The sequence below is a fragment of the Dipodomys ordii genome, unplaced genomic scaffold, assembly GCF_000151885.1.
Source record: "Dipodomys ordii isolate 6190 unplaced genomic scaffold, Dord_2.0 Scaffold57, whole genome shotgun sequence".
Classification (NCBI taxonomy): Eukaryota; Metazoa; Chordata; class Mammalia; order Rodentia; family Heteromyidae; genus Dipodomys; species Dipodomys ordii.
In genome coordinates, this window is record NW_012267273.1 from 4,784,861 (window position 1) to 4,799,498 (window position 14,638).

Here is a 14,638-nt window from a genome sequence, read left to right on the forward strand (position 1 = left end):
GTTTTGCTTTGATTAATGCTTGCAATATATATGGATGTATGTATATATATCCCATATCCATATGGTATAAATATTCCATTTATTTAGAGGTATTTTAGCATGTTAAAGAAATAATGAGGAGATGGACAATTAGTGATATTTTATGACTTACTTGCAATTCCACAAATGTGAGACAAAAGCTCATATGTATGTGATGTGGAAAGGCAAGAGATCACACACACACACACACAAAGGATACACACTTAGTAACCATGGAGAATTCTAGAAACATTGAGGCTTGGATTTATATGAGAAATAACGTACTCTAATATAGATCAGTGCACAAAATGGAGAGAAGAGACAGACTTATCTTCAGAAACACAGCCAGTGGATACCCAAAGGCACACGTGTGTGATGTGGCTCTGTGCAGGAGTGTAGTTTAAGTGTCATGGATTTTAACTCTCCAATTAAAGATTCAGACTGAATTTTGAAATCAAAGAAATACCCAAATATTTGCAGTCTTCAAGCATCACAATCCACTGGAAAGACAGACATATACTGAAGTGTAGGAAAATGGGAACAATATTCCAAGTATGTGGGAACCAGAAGCAATTTTATTATCAAATAACATTTCAAGACTGAAGATATTAATAAAATACCTCATCATGTATTAGTAAGTATTAAACTCAAGCAGGAAGACATAGTAACTCTAGATAGATAGATAAATAGATGGATATGCACATGTCTGTATGTGTGTTAAACTTGATTCATAAATCAAAGCAATACTAGACATAAGAGAGAAAAGGGGTCTAGTTACAGTACCATTACATGACACCACTTCCCAGAAAAGAAATCAGTGATTAACTTCACAGTTTAATTGCACCATAGACCATCAGACCATCTGCAGAATTTTCCATCTAATATCTGTGGAATGCAGATGCTCTACAGTAGCCTATGGAAATTTCTCCAAAACAGAAAACATTTATGGGACATAAGCAAGTGTTAACAAAAATAAATACATAAGTGCAAACTATTTGTTTTACATTAGCAGATTTTAATGGGATAAACTAGAAGTCCATCAAAAAAAAAAAACAGGTAGAATCAAATGGAAACATCTCTACACATAAAAGGAGACAATAATTTCCTGAAGAGGCAGCCTACAGAATGGAGTAGAATGAGAAATTTCCTACAGTGTTTAGGCTATACTCTAGAGTGAGAGAAGTTATATCATGGGAACCAAAATATTCTCTTCAAGGGCTGACCATTTAGCTCATGCTTGTAACCAAATATTCTAAATTATGCTTACATTTTCACCTGTTACTACTTCTTCCTTTACTTCAACTTTTCAAGTCTGTACTCTGAAAATGGTGGAAGATGAACTGATGATGTGTCTTGCTTGTGACATGTAATTCCCTTTCTTCATATTTCTTTCCCAATATACTTTCTTAGCACTTTTACTTTGTTCATATTTGGGGTGGAGTCGTCCCCTGCAGAATGCAAAAAACAGTTTTAGCCACCCTAAATTTCCAGTATCACGTGTGGGTATTTCTCAATTGTTAGCCCTGAAAAATAATGTGTTGTTTTGGCATTTGGTTCACAGCTTATTCCTCGCTTCTACAGAACACTTCCAATTCCTTTTGTATGTTGATAGTTCCCTAAATAAGTCAAATCCTTCTGATAATTGACTTTTGAAGATGGAGAATACTAAAGATTTACAGGATAGTTAAGTTGAATGCATATCACAGTCTTTCTCAGAACCAATATCTTTGCTATTCTAGGCATGTTTGATGGGAGTTTCTCTAGCCTTTAAGTTATCAATTGCTAATTTATTCCTATGCCATCATTTTCTAATTGCATCTTAATTCTGAGAAACTCAGAGAACTCAAGAATTTTACTCATCTCATACTAGCATGTGCCAAAGATGTTGTCTCCTCACACACACAAAAAAATAGACTATGAACTACCCAGGAAGAATCACTTTTCCTCTGTTTTGGAATGGTCACAACAAGCTGCTAAAAGAAATTTCAGTTTCCAAGGGGATATTGTCTTGGACAAAATTTCTACACCAAACCCCAAAAGAATAGGCTAAAACCCAAAATGGATTTACTCATGCTAAAATTCGACATCATGAAGCTGAAACTGTGCTGTTTATTTGACTTTCTCAGAACCAGCATAGTATTGATAACAGGCCAAATTTTCTGAACAGGCCAGTTGCATTTGGAATGACAATGAAGTCTATCTTAATCCTTAAAAAAAAACAGGGACTAATCTGTTGTCTTTTGCTCTGTTTCAATGCTCTTGATATATAAGAAATAATATTTAAATTACCCTATTATTTTATTTCTTCTAGTCTTTTTGATTTGGCTGTTTTTTAGCTATAAAACCAAATTCCTGGCCTGGTAGTACATACATTCTATTTTCAGCACTCAATTGACAAATGAAAGAGGATCAGGAGATCAATGCTAGCCTGGGCCATCAATCAACACCTATTTTCTACATTCAGGAGTCAAGGCCTGCCGTTTTGGTACACAACACTAATACTCAGATATTGTAGAAGTAAAGGCAGGTAGATTAAATGATTGAGGACAGTCATAACAAAGAGAGCTTACTTCAGAAACAAAGTAAAACATGAAGAGTGGTGGTGATATGGATTAGGAGGTAGAGCACTTGCCTAGGATGGGTGAAGCCGTGGGTTAAATCTGCAGTACAGAAGGAAAAAAATAATGAAAAAAATGGGACACATATTCAGCGGCCATGTTGTATCATAGCATAAAAAATTCATTATACTCCATTTATTGACTCTATATTTTAATGCCAATAAAATACTCTCCCAGCCTGCATGTGTCATAATGAAGGAGATTATTTTGGCTCAGGAGTCTAGAAGTTCACAGTCAAGGATGCAGAGTGAAGTGATATAGCTGAGAGAATCCCACAATGACATGGTGAACACCTGGCAGAAGTCATAAAGGATACGTATATTTAACTTCTAGTTTCTCCTCTTATAAAATAAGAAGGTGCCTTTACAGGAGCTCCATCCAAATGATCTTATCTAACCCTAAAATCCTCCTAGAAGCTCCATTTCTGGACATCAGTCATACTAAATTTCCATTTGCTAAACACCTCATGATAGGAATAAATATCAATCTATAACCATTTGTGGAGACACCTTGCACATTATAAGTGAGTTGTTACTTCTTTCAAAGTGAGAAAATGGGAAGCAGAGCTGTGATTCAAGAGATAGAGCACCAACCTTGAAAAAAAAAAGCCAAGTGAGAACATGAGGACCTGAGTTCAAGACGTAACAACAACCACAACTAAAACAAAGCAAACTAAATTAAAAAATCAAAGTAATAAAATTTAGTGAAGCCTCTACAATTAATTACTAATTTTAAAGATAGAGGAGCAAGGGAGTGATCAAATCCAGAATGCAGGATATTCTAAAACAAAGTTCTATACCAAAAAAAAAAAAGGAAAGAGCAGCTTTTCAAAGATCAGTACCCAGAAATAGCTCAAAAGCTCATTTAGATTATAATCTATATACCTAAGTATGATAAAAAATCTCCTTGACCACATAAATATATATGTGTACATTATATTCTAATATATAGTATTCTAATTGGAATTGTTATTTTCAAAATAACTTCATAATTTATTTGGAGATACATTTTTACTGATAAACTGACAGGATAATTGAGATTTTCTTTAATTACTCTGAATGAAGCCAAGTAGAAAAAAGCACTGCAGAAGACAGGAGAACAGTATAGCATAGTGAAGTATTGATAATCCCTACATAAATTATGAGTTTTTGAAATTGTCCTCTTAATAACACAGCTTTCTAAGCTTTTATAAATATAATTTCCCTTCAGTATATTTTCTTCCTTAAACCATCTTATTTTGCATCTATTTATAAAATGGCACTTTTTAACCCTTTTCTGCATATTTTCTTCTTCTATCATCATCATTATTATTGTTTATTTACCTGAAGGATTTTTCTTGTAGCATATAAACAAGTGTTGGAGGTTTTAGGAAAGCTGATATATAGAGGGATCACAGTTACATAAAGTAATGAGTACATTTCTTTTTGAATAGTGTTACCCCCACTATTTTCCCCTACTCTTCCCTACCATCTTCCACCCTCTCAAATTCAAAGTTTATTTCCAACATGGTGTCTAGTAAGTACCACTGTTTTATTGGTTCATCCACCATTTCTGCGATTCCTTTTTTCTTCCCCAAATCAAATATCAGTTGTAAAGGGAGTTCATTGTGATATTTCCACAGATGCTCCCTAATAAATCTCACCCTTCCTCTCTCTCTCTCAGAAGCTCTGCCCTCTTCAGTCTCAACATATACCACTGTTAAATTTTCACACACTCAAATACAGTACTTCAAAAGTATTCTTTCTTATTCAGCCTCTTAATTGGCTGTGTACCCACTCACAGCAGAGTCTGTTGTACTTTCCTATCATACTCATCATTTTTTCTAGTGTACAAAAGTGTTCATCAGCTCTTCCTTTCTTTTCCCTAGGTTTAGTGATTTTGTTTTACTTGTTTTCTCTTTGAGTGTCACTTTTTTCCATTTAATTGTTGGTCTATTATGTGTTTTTTTTAAATAATGGTAAAGATAAAACCTCTTGTGTTCATATCTTGGGGTTCATTTTTCTTAGCATCATTTTATATATATATATATATACATAGCTTTTGACCTTTTCTGCTTGTCTGATAAGATTATCCTAGATGTATTCTAGTTATTGCAAATAAGGGAAAACATGGGACCTATGCTTCTTTAGGTCTGGCTTATTTCACTTAATATAATTTTTCCAAGTCTTTCCATTTCCTAACAAATGGGGTGGTGTCATTCTTTCTGAGGTTTAATCTTTGTCACTGTTGTTTTTAATGTATTATGTGATTTTTTTGTTTCTTTTGTATGTTCTTCAACCATGGTATAACCCCTGTTGTCACTGTATTTGATTCTGGTGCCCTGAATCCTGTATATATATTTTTCTAATTTGGGGAGGGGAAGGGAAATAACAAAATGCTGAAATAAGGATACAGGTTGACCCATTGTAAAAATGAGATGTACAAGACACTATGTTGAAAACGAACTTTACAACTTGGGAAAGGAGGGAGGAGATGGGGAGTTGGGGAGGGAAGGGATGGTAGGGGAAAAACAAAGGAGGACATATCAATGCTAGATTGGAAATGTACTCATTAACTTACTCATGTACTGTAACCTCTCTGTACTATATCTTTACAATTATATATTTACATATATATATAATAATGGTAAATTTACAACATGATAACTTAAGTCCTGTCTATTTTCAGCTGTACTATTTTAATCACATATTTAATTTTGATTTTTCATTTGATAATTTGTTATAGCTTGTCATTCATTAACTTCAACTTCTATGAATAATATATATTTGAATTATTTATTGGATAGATTCAGATTTGTGACTGGTTTTCAACAATATTTACTTTAAAATGAGCCTAGAATAAATACTAAGTCATTTCTACTGAGGATAGATTCTCTCAGATTTTATTTTCTGATAGAATTTTTCTTTTTCCTTTGTTTGTAGTGTTTTATGTTTTGAAAATTATCTACTTATATTTTTAACTTTTTATCAGTCATAACAGATGGTAAGTTGGCTTTATTCATTTTTATATGTGCATTTCTTTGTTGTTATATTTATTTCTTTAGATATTGGTCTTGACCTGAAAGAAATTATTGTGTTTGAATATTTGACATTATAACCATATGGATTTGTTCATTGCCTATCAATCAGAGATTTTACTTAAAGTAGTTAGCCAAACATTTTTTTTCTGTTTCTAAGCTCTGTATTTTTAAATTGTTTTACTTTACTTTTATACTTTTTTCATTTGTTTCATTTCTCATGAATTATTCATGAGTGTACACTTATTCTCTAATTCAGTGATTTATCCCTTCAATTCTGTTCAGTGGATTAATGAGATATAGTAAAGTGACTTTATCACAGGGTCTGTGAATGTGAATGTGTTTTATCATTAGAAATCCCATCTCATTCTCTCTTGTCCTTTCCTTCTTGGCAGTGAATTTCTCCATCTTGCTATGTCTATTGTTGACCATTTTCCTGTCGCTGTTTCTTTTGTTTTCCTAATTATAGTTATTTGAATCTGTCTGGTAGCTTAACATCTGCTATATGTTGAGTCTGATTTGTCTAGATTGGCACTCGATATGCTTGTTGCACTTGCAATGTGAAGAGATGTCTGTGCTCCTTTCCTGCCCCTCTCTTTGTGTGATGGGCCATGCAGTTTCATGAAGTGTAATCTATGAGTGCAAACTCACTTCGATGTGATCATGAAAACTCATTATTTGTCTTCAGCACATTCTTAACGTTTACTTGATTTTTCTCATTTGTTTTCAGGTAAGGCAGAAGTAGCATTTTTGGATTTCCTTAAACAACAATCAAATTTTGCACCTTGAGATTCAGTTGTCCAGGGACTAGAGATATTTCATGAATTCGATATACACATTATCTTTTTATTCTGAGATTCAATTGCAACTTTCTTCATTATGAGTTATGAATTGACGACAATGCCACTTTTAATAGATTTCTAAAGCATAATTGAATATAGGCTCAAATTTTGCTAAAATTTTCATTCTTGTTTGTTTTTTCTTTGAAAGGATTGCCAAATTAGGAATAAAAGTTCTAGTGAATGACAAAGGGGAATACAAAAACAGTAGATCTATCTCTAGTTATTAAAAAGAAGTATATAAGCCGGGCACCCATGGCTCACACCTGTAATCTTAGATACTCAGGAGGCTGAGATCTAAGGATCACGGTTCAAAGCCAGATGGAGAAGGAACATCTGTAAGACTCTATTTATTTATTTATTTATTTTTGTCATCATGGAGCTTGAACTCTGGGCTTGGGAGTGGTCCTTGCACTCTTCAGCTCAAGGCAAGCACTCTACCGCTTGAGCCACAGTGCCACTTCCGGTTTTCTAGTGGTTTCTTTGAGATAAGAGTCTCACAGAATTTCCTGGCTTTGAACCGTGATCCACAGATCTCAGCCTCCTGAGAAGCTAGGATACAGGCGTGAGCCACCTGGACTGTGTGAGACTCTTATCTCCAATTAACCACCAGAAAACTGGAAGTGGCACTGTGGCTCAAGAGATAGAGCGCTAGCCTTGAGCTGAAGAGCACAGGGACAGTGCCCAGGCCCAGAGCTCAAGCCTCACAACTGCCAAAAATAAAAAAAATAAGCGTATGTGAAAATGATATGTAAGATAAAATACTTCAATAAGAAGCAGAAACAAATATAGTATTAGCATTAAGTATGGACAAGTATGGCCCTTGTTTATTTAATTATTATTTTTTTAAGAAACAAGGACTAGAAACAGGTTCTTCCTGATAATATGTAAACAACCAGAAGCTCCTTGAATTTTCATAATTGGAGGTTCTCACTATGGCTTCAGTTATAGTTTCAGTGGATTTGTGCAATAGATACACATGCAGGCAATGTTTTCAATATCTGTTACTGATTTTCTTGAATTTGTTTGAGTATCTATTTCTATATCAGAGTTTTACTGCTAACCTTGTACTTATCCAGAGCACAACGAAGAAAAAGTCAACACCAAGAAATATTCCAGTTTTCATTAAAAATACACATTATACCAATAACATACTTAAAAATGAAATGACTATTACTATGACTTGATGGAACTGGGGTATGAAATCAATGCCCATCATCTTAACTCACCATAAGTAGCATATTTCATATTTCTGTATCCCTATCTCTTTCTCTCTGTGTCTCTGTCTTTCTCTCTCTTACTCTTGCTTATTCTTACTCATGCTCATTCTCAGTGTGTATCCCTATAAAAATGGGATTTGAGGGGCTGGGAAGGTGGCTCAGTGGTAGAGTGCTTGACCTGGGATCGATTCCTTAACACCACATAAGCAGAAAAAGCCAGAAGTGGTAGAGCATTAGCCTTGAGCTGAAGAGCTGAGGGACAGCACCCAGGCCCAGAGTTCAGGCCCCATGACAGACAAAAAAAAAGAAAAAAAGAGATTTGACCAATCATGGTGTTTTTTTTTTTTTTTAACCAACCATAGCTTATAGTTTTTCAGATTTCTGGGAATCACATTATGACTTTTTGTCCTATAAATGCAATGATCATTGGCACAAGCCCATGGATAACTTGAACAAGTTCTTCAAGGTAATTGTATCTTTCTACAATAGAAAATCCCTAAGTAGCAATCAGTAGGATACACACAAAATAAAATAAAGTGCATATTTACATACATTTGTGCTCAACACAATATTATTATTAGACAAAAGCATTTTGTCTTCTTGAAGCCATACTTGAATGTAAAATCCTACAAAAGTTTGAAATATTTGGGTAAAGAATATATGTATAGGGGAAATGTTAAAATAAAACAAAAATAAATAACTGTATTGCCCTGACTTATACTGTGGCTTGGACTCACAGCCTTGCAATCACAATAAGTTTTGCTATCGCTGGTGCAATACTGTACACTTGAGTCATACTTCTAGCACAACATTTTACTAGTTAAGAAAAACAAATTATGATACTCTAGTTCACATCTACTCTTGAGTGGCTAGGAGTATAGATGTGAAACATTCGGCCTGCAATATTTCTTTATATTACAATAGTTTCTTAACCCCAGAGTTAAAAATAGGTAGTTAATTTTTACACTTTAATTACTTAGTTTCAAAACCATTGAGTTCTAAATATGATTGACTGGAGATTCTTTTAATTTCACATTTTTTGGGTGGGAGTGTCGGTGTTGGTGTTGAACTACAGGCCTGGGCACTATTCCTTAGCTTTTTCACTCAAGGCTGACACTCTAAACTTCCAGTTTTTTTGGTGGTTACCTGGAGATAAGAGTCTCATACACTTTCATTCCTGGGCTACCTTCAAACCACAATTTCCAGATTTCAGCCTCCTTAGTAGTTAGGATTTTAAGTATGAGACACTGACTTCCTGCCCTGAGAATCTTTAAGTTTCTTGTTATAATTCTTAAGAGTTAAATTCACAATACTTTGTAAAAAATAGAATAAAACTATGAACTGCTTTATGAAAATATTTATTGTGGAAATACATTGAATGTTGAATAATTAAAGCATTATATAACTAAGAAACAATATGTCATTGTAGTAGAAACTATTACATACTTTTTGAAGTAATGTACGGGAAATACATTCAGGGTTTCTGCTCTTTATAAGCATAGTTGCAATTCAAATTATACTACACAGGAAAATAAAGCAAACAAAGAAAGAGCAGAAAGGTGGTATCTGATGACAGGGGAGGATGATTGAAGATTATTATTTTTGACATGTTCCCATGATATATCACTGGGACAATAAATACAAACTATGTTTCACATCTTGTTTAAATGCATAAATGTTCCATATAAGTTTGGGCTTGTTTAAAATAATAGCTGACAAGTATGCAATTCTTATTTTAAGCTCTCAAATTACATGAATGTAAATCTACAAAACTGGAGAGGTATTTCCATATGTAATTATCATCAGCAGTAGAAAAGGGGTATGATTTTGCTTGATGCCACTCAAATGTGGATATTGTTGTGTTTTGAATCCATCCTTTTTATGATAATGAAGAAAAGTGAGTAAAATTATTCAAATTTGTGCATTCCTTGCCACAATTGTGAGACCACAAATTTATTTTCCTTAGGACTGTTAGTGATGTTGTAGACAGGAAATGCATTCCGCGTGGCTTAACAAAGACAAATCAGAATTGCATTTAGAAATACAGTATTACATATAAAAATTGGAGAGTTATATTTTTGGGCAAAGCAGAGGAATTTTTGCCAGTCTTTTAAAAATCAGAGGACTATGGCCAATTCCATTCGTTTCTATGCTCAATTTGGTTAATCTCTGTAAATAAATTTTCACTAATCCCATTTTTCTGTCAAATCCATAGCCAACAGCTTTTAAGATTCATTGTCTACCATATGTTAGTACAAAAAGTTTTCCAGAAGGAGATTTGAATTTTTAGTTCAGAACACTCATCTTGACATATGTCAAAGCATCTGTTCTTCCTTGAGGGTAACCAATGCCAATTTTGAAGTGTCTCACCAGCTCTTGAAATCTTGTAGAATATTAATGAAAACAATATTTCACCTTATCTTCAAAGTTGTTCTAGAACAGAGCTGGGAACAACTAATGTATATTCAACAAGTATAAAATATTTCTTCAAGAATATATTAAATATACCATCCTATTTCAATGTACCCCAAGAAAATAACTACATACAAATAAATAAATCCATGTATTGTTAAAAGAGAATATCTTTTTGAAAATGCAAAAACCTATACAGAAATACAGACATACACTTTGGAAAATAGCATTGTTCTTCCTTTCATAATCTAATTATGATACTGAAATACATCACTTGTGTTATATCTTTCTGAAATCCCTTTTTAATTCTTACTAATATTAATACTTCTAATCATTGGGATTATCATACATGAGGCACTGAATTACAGTCAAAGAAATCAAAGCATAACATTTAATGCACCAAAATCAAATAAAATTTAGTTTGGGGGAGGAACTCAGACAAAACATGAAGTGGAATATTACATATATATATACATACATACATATATATGAGAATAAAAGTGAACTTACAATTATGAAAATTTGAGGCTTTGCCTAAGTATCATTCATGAATAGTATTTTTGCTATACTTGAAATTAAAATTAACTATAAGAAATTAATGCATTCAGGCAATCTGTAATTTCACATGAAATACTTTTATGATTAAAATTCTACTCTCATGACTTCAATTCACTTTCACAACTAAAATGTTTGTTATTACAATGCAAATTTTACTTACATCCTAATATTCCAGGGCTAAAATATGATAAAATGGTAATGATAATAATAATAATAATAGACATATTCTCATTCAGCAGATCTCACTGACCACTTGTGCTCCTGACAGTGGCAAGGTCACTAAAGAAACATCTCATGTAATAGGAACTGAGATGGCCTTGGGCTCTGGGTCCACAAAGGTAATATTAGCTATGAATATGAATTGGTGTAGGTCCTTTTGACCACATGGATCATTTCAAACTCTTGAGAGACTTGGGTCAGTAAAGGACTTTCCAGGAGAGGCACCTAATAAGGACTGAGCCCGAGGCTCAGAGGAACTTAGGTGTCTGGCCAGACTCCCTAGCCATACTTTGTGAGAAAAATGACGGCTGCCTGTGACTCTGCCAGAGAAGCCCATTGAGATAGTCCTTTTTAAAAATTTTATTGTCATGGTGATGTACAGAGGGGTTACGATTATATAAGTAAGGCAGTGAGTACATTTCTTGTCCCTAATTTTTCTCCCTCTTTATGTCCCCACAACCCCCACCCAAGTTATACAGTTCATTTCCAACACAGTGTCTTGTAAGTATCACGGTTGCATTGGTTCCCGCCTTGTCCTTTGAAAATGGGATGGTTTTAATATGGGAAATCCATTCATAGACAATATACTTAATTTAATAAAACCTAAGTATGAAAGCTATCAACGAGTTCTCTGAGTATCTCTGGTGAACTATGAAAAAAAAAAAGTGAACCATAAATTTCTGTCCATATCAGCATTAGAATTGACTCCCTTTTCTGCTTTTCTACTTCTCTCCCTTCCCTGGCTCCAAAAGTCCTTGTATTCTTTGTCTGATCCCTATGATTCTTCTTATCTGGTGTTAACTATTCAATCCCATGTCTTTAGACATGATTTATTGTTTTCTAAACATGAGTGACAGCTATTGGTATTTGTTTGATATGGATTGCTGCAATCAACATAATTTTCTCTTACTTTTGAAAATGACAGAAGTTTGTACTTTAAATGGCTGAGTAGTAAATATCACATTTTTAATACATTCCTCCTAGTTGCTTCTTTATCTTGACTGCTGGGACTAGTACTACAACAAACATACTAATTAATTAATTGATTTTAATATAAATATTTTCTTTAGAGTTATAATTGTAGATGAAATGTTGGGTCATATTACATTTCTTTTCCAGTTACTTGAGAGATATTACTAATGCTTTCCATAATGGCTATACTAATTAACTTTCCCATATAAAGTATGTAAGAGTTTATATTTTTCCATTGTTCATTAAAATTTGTTATTTCTTGTCATTTTGACTATAGTCATTCTAACAGAAGTGGAATGAAATAGCATTCTGGTTTTCATTGGATTCATTATCAATCAGCAAAATTGAACATTTGTTCATTTATCTGTTGAGTATTTCCATCTTTTTCCAGAGGGTCTTTCTAGCCATCTAGGCTTTATGGACTCTGGGCCTGGGCGCTCTCTCTCAGCTCTTCAGCTCAAGGCTAGTGCTCCACCACTTGAGCCACAGTGCCACTTCCAGGTTTTTTCTGCTTATATGGTGCTGAGGAACCGAACCCAAGGCCTGAAGACATATTTTAAATTGGCCTGTTTACATTGTGGTTAGCACCTTTTCAGTTTGTAATATATTCTAGATATCGACCCTTGTCCAATGTATGCTTGCTTTGTAGGTGTTTTTTCCTATTTTGCAAATTGTTTTTTAATTGTACTGGTTGTTGTCTTTGCTATACAGAAGGTGTTTGATTTGAAGATGTCCCAAATATCTATTTTTGCTTTTCTTGATTGCCATTTGGGAGTCCTAGAAAATTGCCTCTTACGCCAAAATCTTCTTTTTTTCTTCTGCTTTCCTGTTAGTTTCATAGTCCAGGATTCTGCTTTAAATACTTGATAAACATTTAGTTGCTATTGTGTGTATACATGTATGTATATGTATATGTGTGTGTAATTTCTTAAATTTAAGAGTTTAAACTACATTTTTATATTTAGTATTTGTCAAATATAGTTTATAAACTGTTCAACTAAGATACACATTACGGAAAATAGTTTTGTGTATGCATTGATGTAATCTTGCTTAGGTAGGGCATTTGCACTAGCTTGAGTTTGGGCACAGCAAAATTAGGAGCCAGTGCTTTACATCTGTTCTAGAAGATTAGTATTCTTCTGCATGAGTTTTAATGACTATTACAGGGATCTCGTAAGCTAGATACAATTTAACACTAGGGATAAATCTTAATATGTATTAATACAGCAATATAGTTGTCATAATAGTAATTATCTATTGTCCTCACTAAAAAAGATGAGGAATCTCTCATATAAGCATGAAGATTTGTTGTACTTGAATATAGAATATGCCTAATAAACAAATGCTGAATTAGCCAGTTGAGGAATTATTTGACTGTTACCAGATATATAAATATTTTATAAAATTTAAATATTAGGATGCAATGTGAAGGGGATGTTTGTGAAGTACCTGCCATGTATCAGGCACTTCCCTTGGGATATAGACTTCCTTTATATTTCAGCATCTGCTAATATAGTGCTAACATAGTGTTAAATTTTATTTGTTCTATCTTAATTATATTGTCCAACAAGCATGTCTATCCATTAATACTTCTGTACTCTACCATTTCTCATCTATTTTCTATTACTTCTTTTACTACATTTTTCTATGCATATTCTTGAAATCAGGGCAAACAATGTTGGGAGAAATTGATATAAAATATTTTCAAATCTAGTTACTAATCCATGGATGATAATTTGTGACCACTGTCTATGTGTTTTGAGTAATTTACTTGATCATATTCTTTATTATGTGAAACTCAGCTAATAAGACCATATAGTGTGATCAATGACTGTCAAGTTCAAATGAAATGATGACCACTATACCTTGTATATGGTTATGCAAGTAGTGTGCAGGCATTTTATGAATTTCTTGCATATTTAATCATATGCCATATTTTCCTCACTGTGAAGCATTTTGCATAGTTTTCCTCATATTTCAATATTTGTGTATTTATCCAAGTTTAATGTTTCTAACAAAGATGTAATATTTGTGATTCTGTTGCATATTCTTATTAAATTGAAATTATATCCACATAATATTTCTTCATGGATATGAATTCTTGTGCAACTATTAACCTCATTCCTGTGGTAAGAGACTTTTCTGGGAGAACATTCTAAAAATGAAAAAAATGCTGATGTGCTTTATAAGGCGGGAGAGTGCAATCCTTAGTATTTATCGTATAGGAAACTTTACAAAAATTCTTCAAATACTGAATCTCAACAATATTTGCATTTAATGTTTCATTTTCCTTCTGTCATACCAGTTTATTAAAAAACACTCTAAACTACTTAGAATTCAAACAAAAGGTAAATGGAGCTGTGAGTTCTGAAGTGAAAAAAGACTAATTATGATTATGATTAATAATAATAATATATCCAAAGAAGGTTCATTGGTGCATAGAGTTGCAGATTTCTAAGTTTCTACTTTCAAAATGTAGTCATTTATTTGTATTTAAAACATAAAAATAAATGAGGATTGAACTTTCACTGGTTTCTTATTTTAGCAATGCCATTTGTGGCTGTGGTATAGTGTGTATGTTTTATTTTCATTTGCAGTATAAATTGATACTAGACTACAGCAAGAAGTTTCTTATATAAAATGACATTTGATATTGCAAATAAGGGAAACCATGGGACCTATGTTTCTTTGGGTTTGGCTTACTTCACTTAATATAATTTTTTCCAAGCCTTTCCATTTCCTAACAAATGGGGCAATGTCATTCTT